The sequence below is a fragment of the Monopterus albus genome, unplaced genomic scaffold (genome assembly GCF_001952655.1).
Source record: "Monopterus albus unplaced genomic scaffold, M_albus_1.0 scaffold34.1, whole genome shotgun sequence".
Taxonomy (NCBI): domain Eukaryota; kingdom Metazoa; phylum Chordata; class Actinopteri; order Synbranchiformes; family Synbranchidae; genus Monopterus; species Monopterus albus.
Genome location: NW_018127914.1, coordinates 2,898,636 through 2,918,729, shown reverse-complemented (window position 1 = coordinate 2,918,729; position 20,094 = coordinate 2,898,636). Strand labels below are relative to the sequence as shown.

The window sequence follows — 20,094 nt, the reverse complement described above, 5'->3', positions numbered from 1 at the left end:
CATACTGTATGTTTTATACATATTGAGTGAGTTAGTTAAAAACACTGAGATGTGAGGTTGCGAATAAAACAAAAAGGAACATTTCAAAGACAACAAAAGACAGTGTGTGAGGAGTGAGAAAAATATCTTATGAAAAACCGTAGTCATCACCAGCTCAATGTCGCTGCAGTTGTAAGGGTAGACATTTTAGGGTGGCTGAGGAGATGAAAGGTCATGGGACCAGTGTCACTAAGAAATGAAAAAGCTGGCAGCAGATATCACTGAGTTAAATTTAGAAAAAATCTAACAGTTTCAAATAGTAATAGTGCATTTCAAGGAAAACATTTTCATGTAAGGGAAAAAAGGTCAAGACAAAAAGCACAAAAAAAACTCTTCAGATGAGTTCACGGAGAACGTTTTCCGTATCTGTATATTAGTTTTTTCCCACCTTTTATCATGATTTGTCTCCTTGGTACACTATTTAACAATAAATTGCATCTAAAGTTTTTGTTAGTATGTGGGTGCAACATTTTCTACATTTATTTTATCTTAAGTAAACATGTCACTAAGAAGACTTTCTGAAATTAGGTTTCATGAGAGACATCCAGCATCTTATAAACAGTTTTAAATGATGGCAACTTTCTGCATATTACTCATACCCTCAAAGCCAATTTCATTACATTGTAAACCTCTTTACAATTAACCCCAACCCTCCAAGGGTGTGATATCTTGATTCAGTAATTCTCTCCAGCCTATTTCATAAACATGAACATATGAACACCTTTTTTCAGTGTAATCTCTATCGTCCAAAATATATTTGAAATGCATTAGATATGTGACTGCCGTTCTTTCTTTTTCTCCTTTTCTTTCCCCTCCCCACTTCTCATGTGCCTGTTGAGCTGTTAGTGTAGATTTATGGCATAGGAGTCAGGGCCCCCTGCTCACAGCCCATTTATATCTCTATTGCAGGGACACTGCACATAGTGACAGAGAGCAAGAATGGAGGCCCTGTGGGCATGAGCAGCAAGAGAGAAAGAGAGAGGAGCAAGAAGAGGGTGAGAAAAGTGGGAGGACAGAAGGAGGGAGAAAGACACTACAATAAAGTAATGAGTGATGGATGAAACAAAAATAAAAAATCAGGGAACAAGGAAACATGACTAAATACCACCACCAGCTCCAGTTAACCAGGTTAACCCCTTATCCTCCCCAGAGAGAACCTCTAGACCTCATACCATGTGATAAAAACACACAGACACACACACACAGACCATTAGCCCTCCAATCCGCCCCACATGTTAGCAGCGGCTGCCGGAGCATGGCTGATTTGAAGCGCTATTTTAAGAGTGTGTGCCATGCCAGCGTGTCGCCTCCCACTCCTCAGCCAAAGAGCCGGGGTCCCTGGAGCGTGAAGAGAGAGCCACGTCCATCAGTGGATGGCCAATTACCACGCTGAGCTAAGTGGAACTGATGGACAGCCACTCACTGCACTGGATGCATACACACTCTTCACAAATCTGTAGTATGTGTGTGTGTGTGTGTACAAAAACATGTCACATGATAACACAGCACCACATTTTTCATACAGGAGCCAAAACAGTCATGTACAGTTCAGCACACCATTGCCACAGCTGTTTCAGGTCCTTTAGGGAAACTCCAACTGAAGTCTCAAGTACTTTGAAACAAGTCTAAGGTCAATTCCAAAGTCCCGTGGGGCAAGTTTGTGTCAGGTCACAAGTGTTCATAACACTTGGTAGTCAAAGGCCAAAGATTGAGGTCACTGTGAATTCACGTCTGTCCCATTCTCATCAACGTCTTATCTCAGGAACTCCTTCAGGGAATTTATTAAAATTTTCCACAAATGACCACTTTGGTACAAAAACAATGTGACATACAGTAGCTCTCTATCAGTCAAATGTCTTCCTCTATAAAAATTGATTGTTTCTGCTCCTACACTGTGTGCTACCATGCTAATGCTAATTAGGACCATTAGAGTATGTTTAGCGGTTGTCTACATACATGTGGAGACAACATACATACAACATTCTTACTTTCATTGGAGTGCTGCTGTGTTGTATTTAAGTTAACTTTGTTTTACTTGATACAAGCAGCATATATTTAGGTATGTAATAGCTGTACTCCTCAACAAGGTACATGTGTAACTGCTAATTGCACACTACTTACTGAGTGGCCATTTTGCTACTAGCCGTCATCTTGACATTAAGCTTCACTAGTGTATGTATTGTTATAGACTAATGGCTCATGACAGCGCTATGCATTATGCACTTGACAATCCTGTACTAGTTGGGTTTAATTATTTACATTTTCTCCACCTTGGTTTTCCACACGTGCACACAGTTTGAATAAAGGCAGACTCAATTCTCCACTCGCTTATTGGTGTGACCTGACAAATCACGTCAGTGCTGGGTTAGAATTTCTTGAACCCAGGTTTATAAGAGAAGCCGCCGTCAGCTGATCTCTTTTCTTCAGGCTCCATGGGAGATATTTTCATGCACTCAAAGTCACTGGAACATGCACGGCTGTAGTTCAAGCCTCGACTTTGAGGCTATGACCTTACAGTAGGTCTCAAGCCACTCATCACTTCATTTTATTTTTCCCTAGTAGTGGACAAGGGAAGGCTTAAATCTCTCTCTCTCACATACACACACACTACTTACATAGTGTGACATGCACAAATTCACCAGCATAAACATGAGACACTACACAAAGTTGCTGTCAGCTGTGAAGGTTAATTGAAAGCCTGTCTCTTTTTCAAAGCCTCTTTCTTTGTTTTAGCCCCTCAGTAAAGTACAATCCCCCTTCTCTTCTTCCTTCTTCACATCCTCCTCCTCCTCCCTGGGCTCCAGGCTTGGCTTGCGTCCTGGGCTTTGGAATTCATGTGTCCCGCCCTATCGATTTGCTTTCATTTTTTTAAGGTCAGAAGCTGAAATCTTACACAATGAGGCATGGAGGGTCAAAACCGGCCCATTACTTACAGTATTGGGTGAGAAAGCAGAGAGTGAGGTTATCCAAGGAGAAAGAAACAGACTGGAAGAGTCCCCTGGGATGAAGGATGGAATAGGTGCTGAGGCTCTCAGAGGAACACTGACTATGGGTGGACAGTGGTGGTAGGTGGTGGGGGGAATGTGAGTGGATTTAATGTCACATTCTTGGGGACTTATGGATTTAATATTCTTTTCTGTTTAAATTCTCTTTATGGTAAAATATATAAATAAGAATTTCTAATCTTATATTTGAAGAGTGCAAAGTTTAGATATGTGGGATAAGCAAACAGGCACTGAGACTCCGGTTTTTCACGCAACACTGCCATTTTTGTACAAAACAGAGTTTTATTGTTCTTGTGGCATATGTGTTGGGGGCAGTATGTGATTTTGTACTGAGCATATGTGGGAGAGAAATTAGCAAACTGAGCTTGTTTCTCCTTCCGGACAGTTTCGTGACTGCTGTTTACCCTCAGCCTGTCAGCAGCCAACAAGATCCGGCTTCTCAAATATCCAATAAATACCAGCCTCGTGTCACAATGATGAGGACTAAATATTGCGCTTGGTAAAGGGTATTTACAGAAAAGAGAAGGGCATAAGGAGGAGACTGATGGGAAAAGAGACAAAGAAAGAAAAAAGCTAGATAAAGACAGAAATAGAGTGTGGGAGAATAGCTGGTTATGGCACTTCAAAAACCTCCAGGTGGTAAATGAGAAAAACTTCCATTCTCCCTCCTCCCTTCCTAGCTGAGACATGCCACTACAGAGGCTTACAAGGGATTTCAATTTGCCGCACTGTATTGCAGAATGGTTTACAGAGGCCCAATTTACCGAGCTACCTGTGCAGGAGGGTTCATAGCCTCTGTGACATGCCAGGGAATGTTTATGACTGTATTAAGTGAGGATGATAAATCTAGTGTATGTTACATAGGTTGAGGGCATAAAGCGCTGCACTGTACGGTATATATTCACACACCCACGACAATTTTTTTTTATAGTTAGCCCTCCCTGTCATTGAGAAGGCTCTTTCAGTGAATGAAACCTATCAGAAATCTTTATGCACTATGAGGACAAATGTATGCAATTGCAGCTGTCCTATATAAATTTCATCATAGTCCTGTTTTCAGCTTTTTGACAGTGCAGTTTTCAGGTAAACCAAAGGGGCTTCTCTCGGCCTAGAAAGGAACATTTCAGTCTGTGAAGCCTAACAAGTTATGAGTGGCTATATAAGGCCTGTTATTGTTTATTTTTACTATTGCGTATTTTTAAAAGGTCAAAACATGAAAATCATGGCTTGCCATTGTGGTCAACGATGAACCACCCACACCCAGGAAAGATCAATTCCACCGCAGTAAAGGTTAAGTCTCAAACTGTCATTTTTGTGACTTAGGTCTGCTTCAAGTCTACAACTCTGATTACCGAACAGACACACACACAAATTCCACTTAAAATAAAATAATGAAAAATGTTTTTAAATGAAAAAAGACTGCACTGTTTTTTAAATAACAGGGTGAAACCATGTCTAAGACATTTCAATTAAAAATGAGGACTGTAAAACAAAACGTGTGGTAGAGAAGCAATAATTGCAATTACAAATTTAAATTTGTTAAGTGTCACCTCTGCAAATAGCACCTGGAACACTGACTTTCCCATTATTCCAAGTTGATTATATGCTTAGATAAAGTGGTTCCCTACTTGTATAGAAATGTGGAAACACGTGGTATTATGTGAGTACACAATGTGTGCCAAACAGAGAGGAGGGCAGCTATAGCAGCACAGTAATTGGAATGAAAGCAGGGCTGTGGCTTCCCTGCCTCTCTACTTTCCTCCCTGCTCTCTGCAGGCCAGGGCTGCAACTGGAGGAGAGGCGGCTGTGCACTAGTGTGGTAATTGGCCCTGATTTATAAGAGGCCAGAGGAGCCAGCAAGAGCTAGCTCAACACTGGCGCAAGGCCAGAAAAGGCCATGCTGTCAATATCGGTAAACCAATCCAACCGAGTCCATGCCCCCACATGGCCGGGACAGCACTGCTGCAGATCAGCTGTGACCATACAGGAGGGTACGCATGGGAGTGAATGCATGTTCCTGTGTGTGTGTATATTTCCCATTCTGTGTTCCTGCATTTGTGTTTGTTTAATGAATCACTCAAGGCATTCACACACAAACCTGCCACAAAAATGACAAGCAGACTCCTTAAATTGAAGAAAAAAGCCTCTGAGCTCATCCTCCATTAATTCATTCTGGCAAAATCTCTGCAAAGACTCTTAAAGACAAGCATAGTCCCAGAGGCATTCCTTCCAAACTGCCAGAACTAACAGCTAGCTTGGCGGTCGGCTGCATTCACAGCAGCCTCTTAGCAGGGGAGGAACACAAATCCCCCATCCATCCTGGATAGCTGCTTCCAAACCTTTAGCCCTTAAACATGTGTTTCGAGAACCGTGGCTGCATCTCAATAGTGAAAGAAGAGGGAGGGACAGTGAAAAAGACATGGGGAAGAGAGCTATTGGCTGTCTCCTTTTTACCTCGTTTTAAAGCCTCGCTTTTTCTCTCATTGTCTATGCTTGTTGAGGTAAACCCATAGCCAGAGGAGTGAATAGCAAATCATCCCCAACTCACCTGGGAATGCAATGCTGCTGTTTCTACAGCTGAGTGTATCCTAATAGGGAAGACAGAGTGCTCTGTATGCGGGGGCATAGAGAGTGCAGGAGCGATGAGAGAAAGAAGAAGGGGAAGAGAGATGCTGTTACAGGTATGAAGGAGACAAAGCCTAGGCTTAGAACAGTCAAACCAGAAAGCTGAGGGAAAAAGTAGGAAGTATAAGAGTAAATGGTAAATGAGAGTTGGTCACTTTGGCTGTCTAAGTCCCTATGGGCTTTCATTAGTCTGTGGGCCTTCTTTCTACCTAAAAACAAAAAGCCCTGGGATCTGGGATGCTGGCAAGGCAACACTGCTGTGGACAGTGACATGGGGATAATTTTAAATATGCTGATTGGTCCTTTTACAGTTTGTTATAAAAGAAACAAGAGATTGAGGTCTTTTTCTCTTTCATTTCTTTTCTCTGCCTTGGCTTTCTTAGTTGCTAAATGCTTCATGCTTTAAATTCCTTTGTTTGTACTTCCAACTATTTTGCTCCTGATCTCTGTCTCTCTCTCCCTGACTTGCTGTAGCTCTCTTTCTCTTTGGTGTAGATAAGAGCAGGATTTTGTGCTCCATGTCAGGACCCATGTGTCTGGATACAGAGCCCCAGAGTTAAAATAGAGGCCATACCTTTCCCAAGGGAATGAGATAAGACACATACTGTATGTTATCTGACAAAGAGGACAAGAGCTATGGAGGTAAACGAGATATGCTTTATATAGCATCACTCTTAGTATTAGGTCTGAAATGCGTCATTTTACTGGAAGAAATTAATCAGAAATCATACATTTAGGTTAATATCTAAGATAACTTGCTAAAATTAGTGCTGTGTTGTTAGCTATTGTGAATCTGGCATCAAAAAATAGCACAAAGATGGAACTGGAATTACAGTGCTAGAATGAACCTTTTTACACTTATTTGGAAGAATTTACCTGCTACTCTCATCTGTATAAATACTGTTGGAATAATAATTAGTCAGAGTTTAAAGACCAAAAATAAATGTGCAAGGCAAACAAGTATATTACCTAGAAAAGTGCCTTTTTTCCTCTTTTTCAGGAGAGATAATTACCAGGAAACAGTAGATGGAAAAGAATGGACGCCATCATATCATAATTAAATAAGTCACTTTCAGCTTTTCCCGCTTTAGGGGTCGCCACAGCAAATCATGACACTGACTACTCGCATGTTGACATTTGGCACGTGATTTACGCCAGATACCCTTCCTGACGCTACCCTGACTCAAACTGGGCCACAGCGTGGAGAGCGCTGTGCCTTAACCACTAGCCTACCAGGGACGGCTCAGCATAATTCCTTTATGCTTTATGATGCCATTGCAAACTAACAGTGCCCCCTTGGTTGCAAACACACACAGACCTGTGAATGGTGAAATGTTTAATTTCAGTTTAGTTCTTGTAACCAGCAACTCTTGACATCTGAGTGATTTCTCAGTCTGACAGCCAAGAATTATTTGATCCTACCCTCTTTTGATCTGCACATTAAAGGCATCACCAAGAATCCTTTTCTCATCTACATTAACCGAGCTAAAATTATGCCTTTTCTGTCCATGGCAGATACAGAAAGCCTCATACATGCTTTTGCATCAGCCAGGCATGATTATTGTAACTTTCTTTTTAGGCCTGCCATGTACTAGTACTAAAGGTCATCAAATGGGTCAGAATGCTGTAGCTAAATTAAACCAGTAAAATTTGACCACATTACACCAATCCTAACTTCCCTTCACTGGCTCCCTATCAAAGTAAAATCAGGCTTTAATGGTTATAACCCCCTCATAACTGTCTGATCCCCTTAAACCGTATTTTCCATTCTGTCCTCTCTGTTCTCAGAGTGCAAGGTTCCTGTCCGTGCCCAGAGTTAACAGGAAGTCTACAGGCTACAGGGCCTTTTCCTGTCACGCCCCGTTCCTCTGGAATAACCTCCCTGTTAAAGTCAGATGGTCTGACTCTTTAAACCCAAACTTATAACTTATCCGTGCACCTTAACTTTCTTTGATTGCTTCAGGCCTTGTACTTGTTTCCATGCTCCCTCCAGGGGTCAGTCTCTGTCTCAATAAATCATTTTCAGCTAGTACATATAATAAAATTCACATTGTCCTGCCGATGAGATTACAGTAAACCTTCTGAAAACCACTGCATCTCTCTAAGCCTCTGTTTATATGTTCTCTCCAGCACAAAGTGTGCACCTGTCTAGCTGTTTCTTCTCCAGCTCTCTGTGCTGGACCACTGGCCATCCTGGGACCTTCCAGTCCTCTTGTCGCTGTCTCATTCTACATGTTTTGGATCTGGATCTTCATCCTTGTCTCTCTCTCTCTCTCCCCTTCCCTTGTGGTCATATTGTCCTCATCTCTCTCTCTGTTAGTTTCCTTCTTCTATATGTGTTAATGGTGTCCTTGGGTTTTGCCTCATGTAACTGTGTAGTCTGCCCTTTTTTCAGGTCTTAATGATGGAGAGGAGGTCATGTGGCTTAGGTCTCACTGACGGCACCAGACAGTTGCTCATCGTGTTTACAGTCTATAATTTTATCACTCCGATTGTCCATAGCGTAAATCTACAACTGTAAGTGCTCTATTCTGTACATACATTTATTGTACTTCTGCCCATCCTGGAAGTGGGATCCCTCTGCAATCGCTCTCAAGGTTTCTTGCACTTTTTTTGTTCCTGTTAAGGGCTTTTTTGGGAGGAAATGGTTTTGTGTGCTGCAGAAACTATAAACTCCTTTAAGATAAATCTGTGATATTGATTCAAGATTTTTATTTGTCATTTATGCATAAATAGACAGTCTAGGCATATAGGAATTCTTGTGCAGCTCTCCTTTGGAGTCAGGTAAGAAGTCAAAAGCCAGAAAAAACACTTAGTCTTAAAATAAAAAGTTACATAAGCTCAACAAAGTATTAAAACACAATACACAAAAATAGGGTAATAGTATTTCCCACAGTGAACTTCAAACATCACACTTAGTGATTCACATGGTGGAGTTGGATATGGCATTACGCTTGGTGAGGTAGTGAGGGGTTATTGCACATGTCTAGTAAGGGGTCACTGCACATATCACATTTCTCACATTTTCGTATTTGCCATCAGTCTTACTGCGGCAGGGAAAACGCTGTTGTAAAGTCTTGTTCTGTGTGTGATGATACTGTCCGCCCCGCTGTGCCTGAGGCTGTAGGTGCAGTTTTTGTGTCTGAGCAGAGAGTGAGCTGGGTGGCGTGGGTCTCTGAGTATGTTTTCCACCCTTTTACAATAGTGCGGTATGTATAGTGTGTCCATAGCAGGCAGTTCAGTCCCAGTGATCCTCTCTGCAGTCTTTATGACCCTTTGAAGAGCCTTGCTCTCTACCAGTCCTCTACTAGCCTGGGTGAGAGGGCGACGGTTCAACCCAGCTTTTCTGAGCCGCCTGATGAAGTATAGCTGATGCTCGGCTTTCTTCACTGTGGCAGCTGTGTTCAGTGACCAGCTCAGGTCAGATGTCACTTGTAGGCCCAGGAACATGTGGCTGTCAACCCTCTCCACCTCAGTCCCTTTGATGGTCAGAGGCAGCAGAGGGGAGGGGTTCTTCCTGAAGTCTTCTTATATTTCTTTTGTCTTGTTTATGTTGAGGATGAGGTCATTCTCCTCTCCATAAACAAGAATGTCGTTCACCAAGCTTCTGAAACCGGACTCGTCTCCCCCCTTGATGAGGCCCAGAATGGTGGTGTGATCAGCATATTTAATGATGATGGTGTTGTCATGGTTGGAGACACAGTCGTGAATGTACAGCGTGAAGAGTTTGGGGCTGAGATAGCAGCCCTGTGGTGAGCCTGTGCTGATTGTGAGCTCAGCAAACACCCACCCTCCCATTCTGACCACCTGTGGTCTTTCAGTCAAGAAGTCCAGAATCCAGTTACAGGTGGGAGTTGGGACACCGAGGTCTGTCATCTTCCCAATCAGGCTGGCTGGGTGAATGGTGTTGAATGCAGAACTGTAATCCAGGAAGAGCATCCTAGCATACATACTGCTGTTGTCCAGGTGTTTCAGGGTGTGGAATAAAGCCAGAGCCGTCGCATCAGCCACTGATCTGTTGGGGCAGTAGGCAAACTGGAGGGGGTCTACAGTGTCCGTGGCCATGTGGTTAATGTGTGTGAGGACCAGTTTCTCTAAGCAGTTCATGGTGACTGATGTGAGCACCACTGGCCTGAAGTCATCCCCAGAGTGGATGCGTCTGACATCTTAGGGACCGGTATGATAATAGATTTTTTGAAACTGCGAGGAACTACTGCTTGGATTAAGGACAAGTTGAAGATGTCTGTGTACACACTAGCTAGCTGATCCCCACAGGCTCTCAACACTAGGGGAGACACCATCTGGTCCCGCCGCCTTATGGGGGTTTACCTGTCTCAGGGCCTTCAGAACCTGTGTGTGCGTCACCTGAAAAGCGGTGTCCCCCAGGTCACAAGGGGATTTTGAGCAATATATTTTGACTTAACATTTTCCCTTCAAAAGTATGTCAAAGTGTGTGGGATGAAAAAATGCTTTTTATCAAGGTTTTGTCCTGAGGTTCAAACTATTTAAGAATCCATCACCTACTTTAAACTAGTAACTCACTAAACTTAAACTATCACCTTGTTTCATTTCTGCAAAGAGAGTAAGACACTGGAACAAACATTTACCCACACAAGATGCAATGCACATGCATATACAGAACAGGTTGGTCACCGAGCCCACACAAAAATCTACATAAGCACACTGCAAGATGCTGTTTACACAATTCCTCCTACAACCATAAACCTGGTTCTCTGCTGACATTAACAGTAGACCAGTGTTTAGGTGACAGGACCATGGCTGAAATGTGTTTGTGGAGAGCAATGCCGACAGTTTGGCTGCGAGTTTGGTGACTGCCGCAGTGGGATCCGTAAAAAATGAGCAGAGAGCGAGTCATGGGCAGAGTCAAAGTGAAACTCAATGGACATAAATATTTGGGCTGATATGTCATCATGATGGCCAGCTGGGTCTGTTTGCAAGCAAGCCAGTGTGGGAGTGGAGACTGCAGGATGGATGGAATGAGGGAGTGGGAGGACAGAACCACTAATATAAAGACAGAGTAACCAAGGCAGAGACAAAGAATGAGAGAGAGTGTGGAAAAAGAGATTTTTTTTTTTTTATACCTTGGTCCGTCACTGAACCTACCCCAGTACATACTGTCTCAAACTGATCCAGAGATACACTGTGGTTGCGATCCACAAACATATAATGGTCAAACGTTCTTCCCCATCTTAGTAATTTAATCAAATCCTACAGTTTTGAACTTACAAATGTGGCAACCAAAAAAAAAGTGATTGTGTAGTTAACTGGTTGGTCTTTAAAAGTTCAGAAAGTAGCGTCAGAAGTTCAGTAGTAAAGTCTTATTTCACTTTCAGTCCTTTTTGGAGACTGTAGCTTAGATTATTGAATTAAGACTGATTTTAATCAATATCTTTTTAAATTAAATAGATGTATCCCTTCAATACAAACGTGATCACTCTCTGAACTTGCTGAAGCAGCCAATACAGTTTATTTTACTACTTATTTTCAGCAGAAATGACCAATAGAATGCATGCAAATAAACATTTTCTGATCCATCATTTGAATGAGCCTTTCCCCTGTATTTCAGTGCATTTTGAACATGATGCTGCATGGAGAGCCCTCCCTACCCAGAGGGTCCTCAGCGTAAAACAACACTAGATACTGGAAGAAGAACAGCAGCCATAGTAAATGCAGACACCACCCCAGCCACCCATCTCTAATTGGGCACATTCTCCAGAAGTCAGTTATGTTTTTCACTGGAAGCGTAAGCACAAACAGAGGACTGTGAAAGATGTGAAAAGGGGAAGTGAGAGCAGGGTTAGCCCTTTTTCAGCATGACCTCTCTCTTACTGAGACAAGTATCTGCCAATCCAGTCACGCACATGGGTTGGCACCCTGCCTTGAAATATTCACACAGGCTGCATAAAGCGCCGAGAAAGAGAGAGCGAGACACGGAATAACAGACACTCTGAGTCTCTTTCCCCCCTCTCTGTCAAAAATTCATCTTACACCACAGTAGGTCTACTATCAAGTACACCATATGCAGCATGTTAGTTCTAGGTTGAGTGGCCTGTGTTAGACAGTCAAGGAAAGGCCAAATTGCTGACTGACTGCCATTTTTAAGTGACTGACTAGATAGCTGACCAGTTGATGAGAACTACTGCTGACGTGTGAAAAGTACCAGAGATACAGGGGACGAGAGAGAGTGTGAGGGAAGAGATTGATAGAGAGGAAGCTTGAGCTTTCCCAGAATGCCATTTGGTACGCCATTCTCCAGACAAACAAATTTACGTCTTCTCTCTCCAGAAGGTCAACTGTGCTCAAATTCATAAATAAGGCTGTAATTGGTGCAAGAGCGACAAAGAGGCTCAAAGGTCCCCAGCAGCTTAGCGCATGAGTTACTGCTTGACACTGACCTCAGTGTGTGTGTATGTTTGGATGTGTGCCCATCACCATATGTAAAATGTACTACACAATGTTTGCATAACTGAGCAATGTTAACATTGCTTATACAAATAGCAGACAAACTATTTGACTACTGCAAGTAGGCATCACTGAGTAAATGCCACCACTAACAGCAGGTGTAACAGCTTGTGTGTCTGTACATCATATATTTATTGAAAGAAAAGGTAGAATTCTTGCATAGTGTTACAGTCTATTGGAAATACAGTACCATCTCAAATTCACAACATGCAACAACTTCTTTAAAGCCAAGGCTGCACCAACAAATTAAAAGCAATAACTGATCAAAATATTATAAATAAGAATACAGTATATAACGAGTACAAATTCAGACTTGTTTTAAAAATTTAATTGAAAACCGTATGGCAAAATAAGCAACTGATATCAACAAAAAGTAGAGGATGGCGGTGGGGGCAGATCAGACAATAAATTACTCCAAATCTTTAATTACCCATTGGTATGCAAGACAAACAGAATCAGCTGCCAAATATGATGAAAATAACCAAATATTTGATAGTGTTTCCTAAATAAATGTGCTTTTCTGGTTTCATTTGCACTCTGTGGATTTTGGCATACATTGACTCAGTTTAAGGATGCTGTTATTGATGCACTTATTGTCTCAGGTGTTTGAGAGATGTGGCTCTCTTTTTAAAAGGCTGGTGTAAGCTGTTGTTGCATTTGATGGCTAGCAAAGGTCCCTATTACATATTGTACTGTACGTAATAAAGTCAGTGCTGATAGAGTGCAGGAATTCAGCCTATTTGTTCACATGATTTAATTTTCCTTGGGTCTACGGGATGTGCACTGGACACTTATTTCAATGCTACTTTGTATTCTCATTATTCTTTTGCACCTTGTAGCACATATTTAAATTAATGTCTTCTGCTCCTTAATGTCTTCTACTCCTACAGAAAAATTCAGCACCTATATGCTTTTCTCTGACATTGCCTATAAATATGTAATACACACAGGGAAATACATACATGTACAGAGACGAAACAAATAAAATCAAACTGATAAAATCCATACAAATGTGGATATGTATATAAAAAGAACACACATTCTGTTCCCTTTGAATATTCAGTTTCTTTCACATGCAAAGTAGTTGCACTGGGTCTGAAATGTCACTTTTGGCCCCTGAAGGAATATTCTCAGTGAAGCGTCACTGACAATTGCCAGACTAAGTGCTGACACAAAACCCCAGCCGTTGTTGGGGCAGGAAGGCTTGAACCAGCCATAACAAATCAGCTAAGGAACGGAGAACGGTTGGGTTGTGGTAGTTTATAGGGTTATTTTATGATGTACATCTGAGAAACATATCCAGGGATTTCAGACAGGGCTCTTAACTAACCAGACCGTATTCCTGCTCTACCCAAGCCAAAAAAATAAAAATAAAAATGAACATACCAAATAAATGAATGTTAAGATATCATACATTGTTTTTTTTTTAATTATTTTATTGTTGTTCAAATGTTTTTCCTCTACATACATAATTTAAATGAGGCACAAAGTATCGCAGGTATCCAGTTGGTTTTTTCCCTTATATGACAAAAACAACACTGTGTGAAAAACAAAACGGCTCTCAAATAGCACATTATCCTACCATTCTCTAATTGCGAGGCAAGATGTAAATGAGATTTTGATGGATGTGAACTTCTGGATGAGACTGAGAAAAGGTTGTGCAGCAGCAGGCAATCAAACAACAAGAATGGTTTTTGTTTTCTTCATTGATGGGATTTAAAAAAAGAGCAAGTTAAAGAAACTCACCTTCAAGCATTTTTAACAAATTTGAAAATTAAAACCGTCTCCAAATGTTTTAGTACAAATGCTGCATTTTAATATAAAGCTACATCAACACCTGAAAACCCAATCTAGATGTGGAATTAAAATAGAGAAATAAAATAAAATGTGAATTACCTAATTTTCTAGAGTCCGCAAAACATGTTACAGGTACATGGAATTTTCAATATGTGGATATGCACTATAAATCATTAACCCACTCTACTATTATATCCATGTACTACACCCCTTGTCCTACTTTATTTTATTTTCACTTAGTTTACAGGCAAACTGCACCATTGTTTTTGTCTCTGTGATGATGCACCACCTGAGACCCTGTTTAGACTTGGTTTTAAAATGTGTTCTTGGGCGACTGGATCACAGGTAAACGACCACCAGGATGGGCTGTGATCCAATCAGTAGAACCACTTGCCAAGGTGCTCTGGAACACATTTGACCACATATCTTTTGTAGTGTAAACACTAATGCACCCTAATGTGTCCTCGACAAGGACATGAGAGGAAAATACATCATCAATGAAGGATGTGGTGGTTGCTTTGATGAGAGTGTGCCAACACTCAAAAAAAGAAAAACAAATCCAGAGAAATGTCAGATATAAATCCATCAATGTATCATGAAAACTTTCATAATAAATGTACAAATCTGATGCATGTCTACTACTTCTTTGCTTAAGGAGACCACTGGAGTTTGTAACTGATGTAATAATTGTGCCTATGGCCTTTCGATATTTGAGTGGAAGTGTTGCAACAATAGCGAACCCTGAACTTGGAGATGCATGTATGACAGGTGTGAAGAGTGACATCTTGGCTGTCCACTTGTGTTTGGATCAGTAAGATACATTTTAATACCAAATCTATACAGGACCAACCTCTGTGGTGTGTCCTCTAGAGGTTAAAACCCCTGATCTGGCTCACAGGTTAACGCTGGCAAATACATTCTTACCTGGTGGCTTTTATTTTTTTTATTAATTTTGTGAGGACCTGAATGAGAGCCAAATTGTTAAAACATTATTTACTGCAAGTTTACTTGAAGTGGGCTGAAAGTGTACTTCAGGTAGTGGCTCATGATCCCAGAGTCTGACATATCTCTATTCACCATCATTGTGGAAGGACTGTGTTTTGATAAGCGATAAAAGATTCCTCACAACCTGAGCTTGTTTTGTTGGTACTGTAAACGGAACTGTCTTCACTACTAAACTACTGTACTATGGACCAACTTCCCCGTTTTCCTCTCCGTAACCCTCCATAAGTGAATCCATCCCTTGCTAGTCCTCCATTCATCCTCTCTTCACCTTATCCAATCCCTTCAGTCAGCCCTCATCTATCTCTAAATCCATCCCAATCCTCATCCGACTGCTTGCCCTCCATTTCTCCTTCCTGCTCCCCATCTCTGTTCTTTCTCTTCCAAGCCTCTCTCATCCTTTGCTCCACCCCCTTTCTCCTCCCTGTCTAACAGCCAGTGGGGAGTTTTTACATAGTGTTAAGCAGAGTTTAATTGGCCAAAGACGGCACCGTGCCAGATTCTGCACAGTGTGTTAAGCAACTATCCCCCTTGAAGGAACATCAGCATTACTCAACACAAAAACCTTTGTATCCGCCTGCCTTCTCGGGCAAAAGCTCACATACTGCAAAGCTGCCGTTACTGGCAGAAGGCGAGGCTGTGCAGGGGATTGTTTTACTCAGGGTCAGCGTGAGAACAATGCTGCATTGTAACATCTTTGTGCACCTGGATATGTTATGTCAAGAAAGATCTGTGAAGAAAAGTAAGATTTTCACATCAAAGAGGAAGCTCAAATGTACATGGTTTTCTTATCCAACAGTGTGTTCCCATTTTTATTTTCAAAGTAGGTACTTTTAGTACCTCTGCTGGTTTGACATATTGGCATCATCGCTGAGTTAGGGACCCTTCAGAAGCATCTCTCCAAGTGATTTAAAGGGAGAGAGTCAGCCTCTTCTGGGCATACCAACCCAAGCTGTCAATCCCATAACTTACTGGAAACCAAAGGGGAATGATCTGTGCTTCACAGCTCTCACAAGCAGAGTTCAATCAGTGTGGGTGTGGAGCTTTATCCAAAAGTGTCACAATCACATGATAAATAAAGCGAGCACTGTTGGGCAGCCTGCTAGAGTGAGAGATGTAACAAATAAGGCGGCAGGAAAGGAGAGAGCGAGAGAGAGAAGGTACCAGAGAGATAGATAGAGAGGCAGATGTCTTCCAAAGTAGAAGAGTTGCAGTGTTGGAGCTGTCCAGAGCTTGGGTAGTGTGATTTATTCATGAGGCAAGTCGCCATGACTGTGGAACAGGCGAGTGTAATAGTACAGTGTTTCTTCTTTGCCTATGACTGTTTGCCTCAGTGACTTCGGCCTACTGTGCTCTCACCAGGCTGCTGGAAACGTTTAATGCATGCAATACAATACAAGTGACAACATAAGGGATCACAGCCAGTATAGATAAGTATCTGTCATCTGGGTTCAAGCAGAACAACCTCAGTGATGCTATCAGTCCTATTTCTTCAAAGAGGACTGAGGCTATTAATTTTTTCCACTTTATCGTAAGTTGACAGTGACAAAAGTCAAAGTTTACAGTTCATTCATGCACCTTTGTATCTGGCTTTGGTGTGAACACATGAGTAAAAAGAGTGTTTCTTGTGTGTTTTTCCACCACTCAGTCTTTCCTTATGTACTGCATCTATTCACAAACCTTCTCAGGAGTCTAATTTAGCATCCCAGTGAAGGCTGAATGACCATACATTTCATGAAAAGATGTGCAATTGTCCCATATCAGCAATCTTGTTGCAAGCCACTTTATGAATCAAAGCTAGGGATGGTGCTTTCCTCTGACAAATGCTCAAGTGCTTTAAAGGGATCCCTTACCAAGATCCCCTCACTCAAAACAACCTTCAGATAACTAAGCACAGTAATAGTTTTTTTTTTCTGTTTTAGCAAATTCAACAACCTATCTGAACTTTTGGTTTTTATTTATTTCCTTTTACGCCATCCTTGAGTCGAATGCACACACACATATGGAACACGGTGCTAATATTCTTGAAAACTCTCTCAGCTAACAAATCCAACAACTGGTTTTCATTTCATTGAAATTTAAATCTAGCATGATAAAAATGACCCTAGTTCCTTTTTTGATTCACTCCCAACAATCCCTTACAGTTCTCCTTCAAGGTAAAATACAACAGAGTTTCTATATTCTTTTCAGAGCTCCGTTTTTCCAGCCCAACATTATATTTTCATAATCAAGGGCAAATTCTGAGGGGACATCAAAGATGAAAATTGGCGGTGGTCTGGCCTATTGTACTTGCTAAAAGGTTTCTAAACTATTTATTTACCCACCAATGGGGACTTTTCATGAGATGATAGCAGTGAACTGCTATTGTTGTGGTGTGTGGCCCTTCATTCTCTGGCTGAATGAGTGCAGCCAGGCTTTAAGAGAAAAACGCTCACTGCATTGTACTGCCACACAGATTACCACATGAACAGGAAGTTCCTCGGCTCAGTCGTCCACCAGTGGCAGCCCACCCCCTAAATGCCCAAGACAGCAGAGTCATTGTGGGCCTGAAAGAGAAGGGGTCTGCCTATGACCACGGATGGATCATTACCATCACAATGAACCTCATGCTGTTGTTTTTTTTTTTTCCTTTCTCTAATTTCACAGACCCAGCAGAAGACAAGGAGCTGAGGCTTGCCACACACAAAGCCACACACAAGTTTCCAGGCCAGGATGGCACCCCTTCACTTTTGGTTCAGAAAGAATGTGCTGAAAATACATAATTAAGAAGTTGTAGGCTGATTCACCTTCCACTTACAGCCCGACTTATCTCAATCCCATCAAACCCAATATATTTTATAACTCATCTCAAGGCTCAATCTGTTAATCTGTTTCAGCCATGAAATTCTGTTGAACTGCTCTGCTTCATACTGGCATCTCAATGATCTGCTTAAGGTAATAGTTGCAAATTTGTTTTCTGAAGGCACAGGTTGAGGCAATTAAAGTAAACATGAAGAAAAGCAGGCAAAACGAAAGACTGTCAGTCGGTAGTTTGATGTTTAGTGTGTGGTGAAGGCTGCAGCTGGATGGCAGGTGTAGAGCAGGGACTATGGATAATGAGGCTGAGTCATGATGTAGAAAAGTAAACAAGTCATGTCTCACTGACAAAGAAACAGGCTGCTTCAATTCAAGTCTCATCCCAGTTCTGGTCAAAGTTTTACTTAACAGGTATCTAACCTCACTGATGACCTTTGATCATCTTTTATGGGCAATACAGAAGAGTCAAAAAGAAAAGGAGGATATCATAGAAACCATATAGCAGCTATTTCTGACACTGAGGGGTCTAAACCTTCAGACATTAACATTTCTGAGTCTAAATTTAGAAAATCGATCTGGCCAAAACCTTGATTACTCACAACAACTTCAATTGCTGGCAAACATTCTTCCCCATCTTAGTAATTTAATCAAATCCTACAGTTTTGAACTTACAAATGTGGCAACCAAAAAAAAAGTGATTGTGTAGTTAACTGGTTGGTCTTTAAAAGTTCAGAAAGTAGCGTCAGAAGTTCAGTAGTAAAGTCTTATTTCACTTTCAGTCCTTTTTGGAGACTGTAGCTGGTTTGGTACATCTGCAGTACTACAACCCTTGTGTCATGTCCACATGCCTGCTGCGTGACAGCCATGTTTATAGTGCAACATTCAGGCTTTCCTTTACTCTTCACTTTATCCAATTTTATTAGTATGACTCTTCATATATAATAACTGTATAAGAATATGAGATCAATACTGTGCTTATATGATTTCCTGTCAGTGTATCTTTACCATATTAAAAAAGGCATATTTATATTTTCACTCATCTAGTGTAGTTCCAAGAGGATAAATAACTGCTCAGTCATCAATATAACTGTTTATTAACCTGCTGTTCTGTCAAACCCTGCAGAAAAATATGGGAGAAAGAAGACAAGAAAAAGGGAAAGAAGACAAATTCAAGGACATAATTTAGGTGCAATTTTTGTATTCATTATATTTTTATATATAACCTCAGGGGTGACTGGGGCCTTTCTGTGTGGAGTTTGCATGTTCTCCCTGTGCCTGTGTTTGTTTTGTCTGGGTACACCGGCTTACACTCCCCACAATCCTCTTCAGGATAAGTGGTATATATGATGTATGGATATTTTTTTTATTCATTGAATATGTGTTTTTAAGACTGGGAGGCACACAGATAAGCAAGCAAAGCGATGCTCTCATATTAGCACTAAACTATTTTGGCCCGGTGGTTTTTCAGAAGCAAGGGAGCAACAGAGAAGAAAACAGTGAATCTAATGCCAGCTAAAGGGCAGCTGAGCTATTTCAGTGACAAACAAGAGCATGGCTAATGTATATTACCAAACAGCGATTGAGCCACCCATTTCTGAGTACAAGCAAGCAGGCAGTCAGAATCTCTATTTAAAGACATCTGAGAGACCAGCATTCTCCTCTCGCCTCATTCCCTGCAGCAAAACAATAAATAACTAAATCACAACACACTTAAAAGCCCTGCCGTGCCAAAATATCCACATATATCCTTCTCTCCACAGTCCCACTCCACTCTTAACTGCTCTAAATTATTTTAATACTGCGAGAGAGAAAAAAAAAACATCATTCGTATGAAGTAATCAGTCTTGGCTTACTCTCTCTCCCTGCGACAGACTTATTTGACAACTCTGCTACATTAAACAGCCCACTGGTGAAAAGAAATAAATAAATAAATAAAAAGAATGCATCCAATTATTCACGCATAATGATAGCTCTGTTATCCAGTAGGCAGGGGCTCCCACACAATGCAGTTCCCCTTCTCTGTCAAACACATCTTGAGTACTGACAAATCGCCAGGAGTCACATTTGACAGGTGCCTAATTTTTCAGTGTTCCCGTCTCTTCCTCAAGAGTTATGGCCCGTTGGCACCATCTCAAAGACTTACAGTATTTATGGTAAGGGGAAGCATTAGCAGGCCTTGGCCTGTGCTGTCATGGGGTCATGTTTCAGGCACTGGAGCTGGCTGGAGCATTGAAAAGACAGTTAACACAGTATATGGCTGTGAAGACCTTCTATATAGACATGAGCTCAAGGTTCACAGCACCTCATTGCCTTAGCTACTACCAAGCAATAAATTCTACAGCAGGAA

General features: G+C 41.4%; 1 protein-coding gene across 10 annotated transcripts in view; it reads right to left on the bottom strand.

Moving 5' to 3' along the window:
• Positions 1–20,094, bottom strand: part of rbms3 (RNA binding motif, single stranded interacting protein) — a 252,071-nt gene that overhangs the window by 135,630 nt on the left and 96,347 nt on the right. The window lies entirely within an intron of this gene.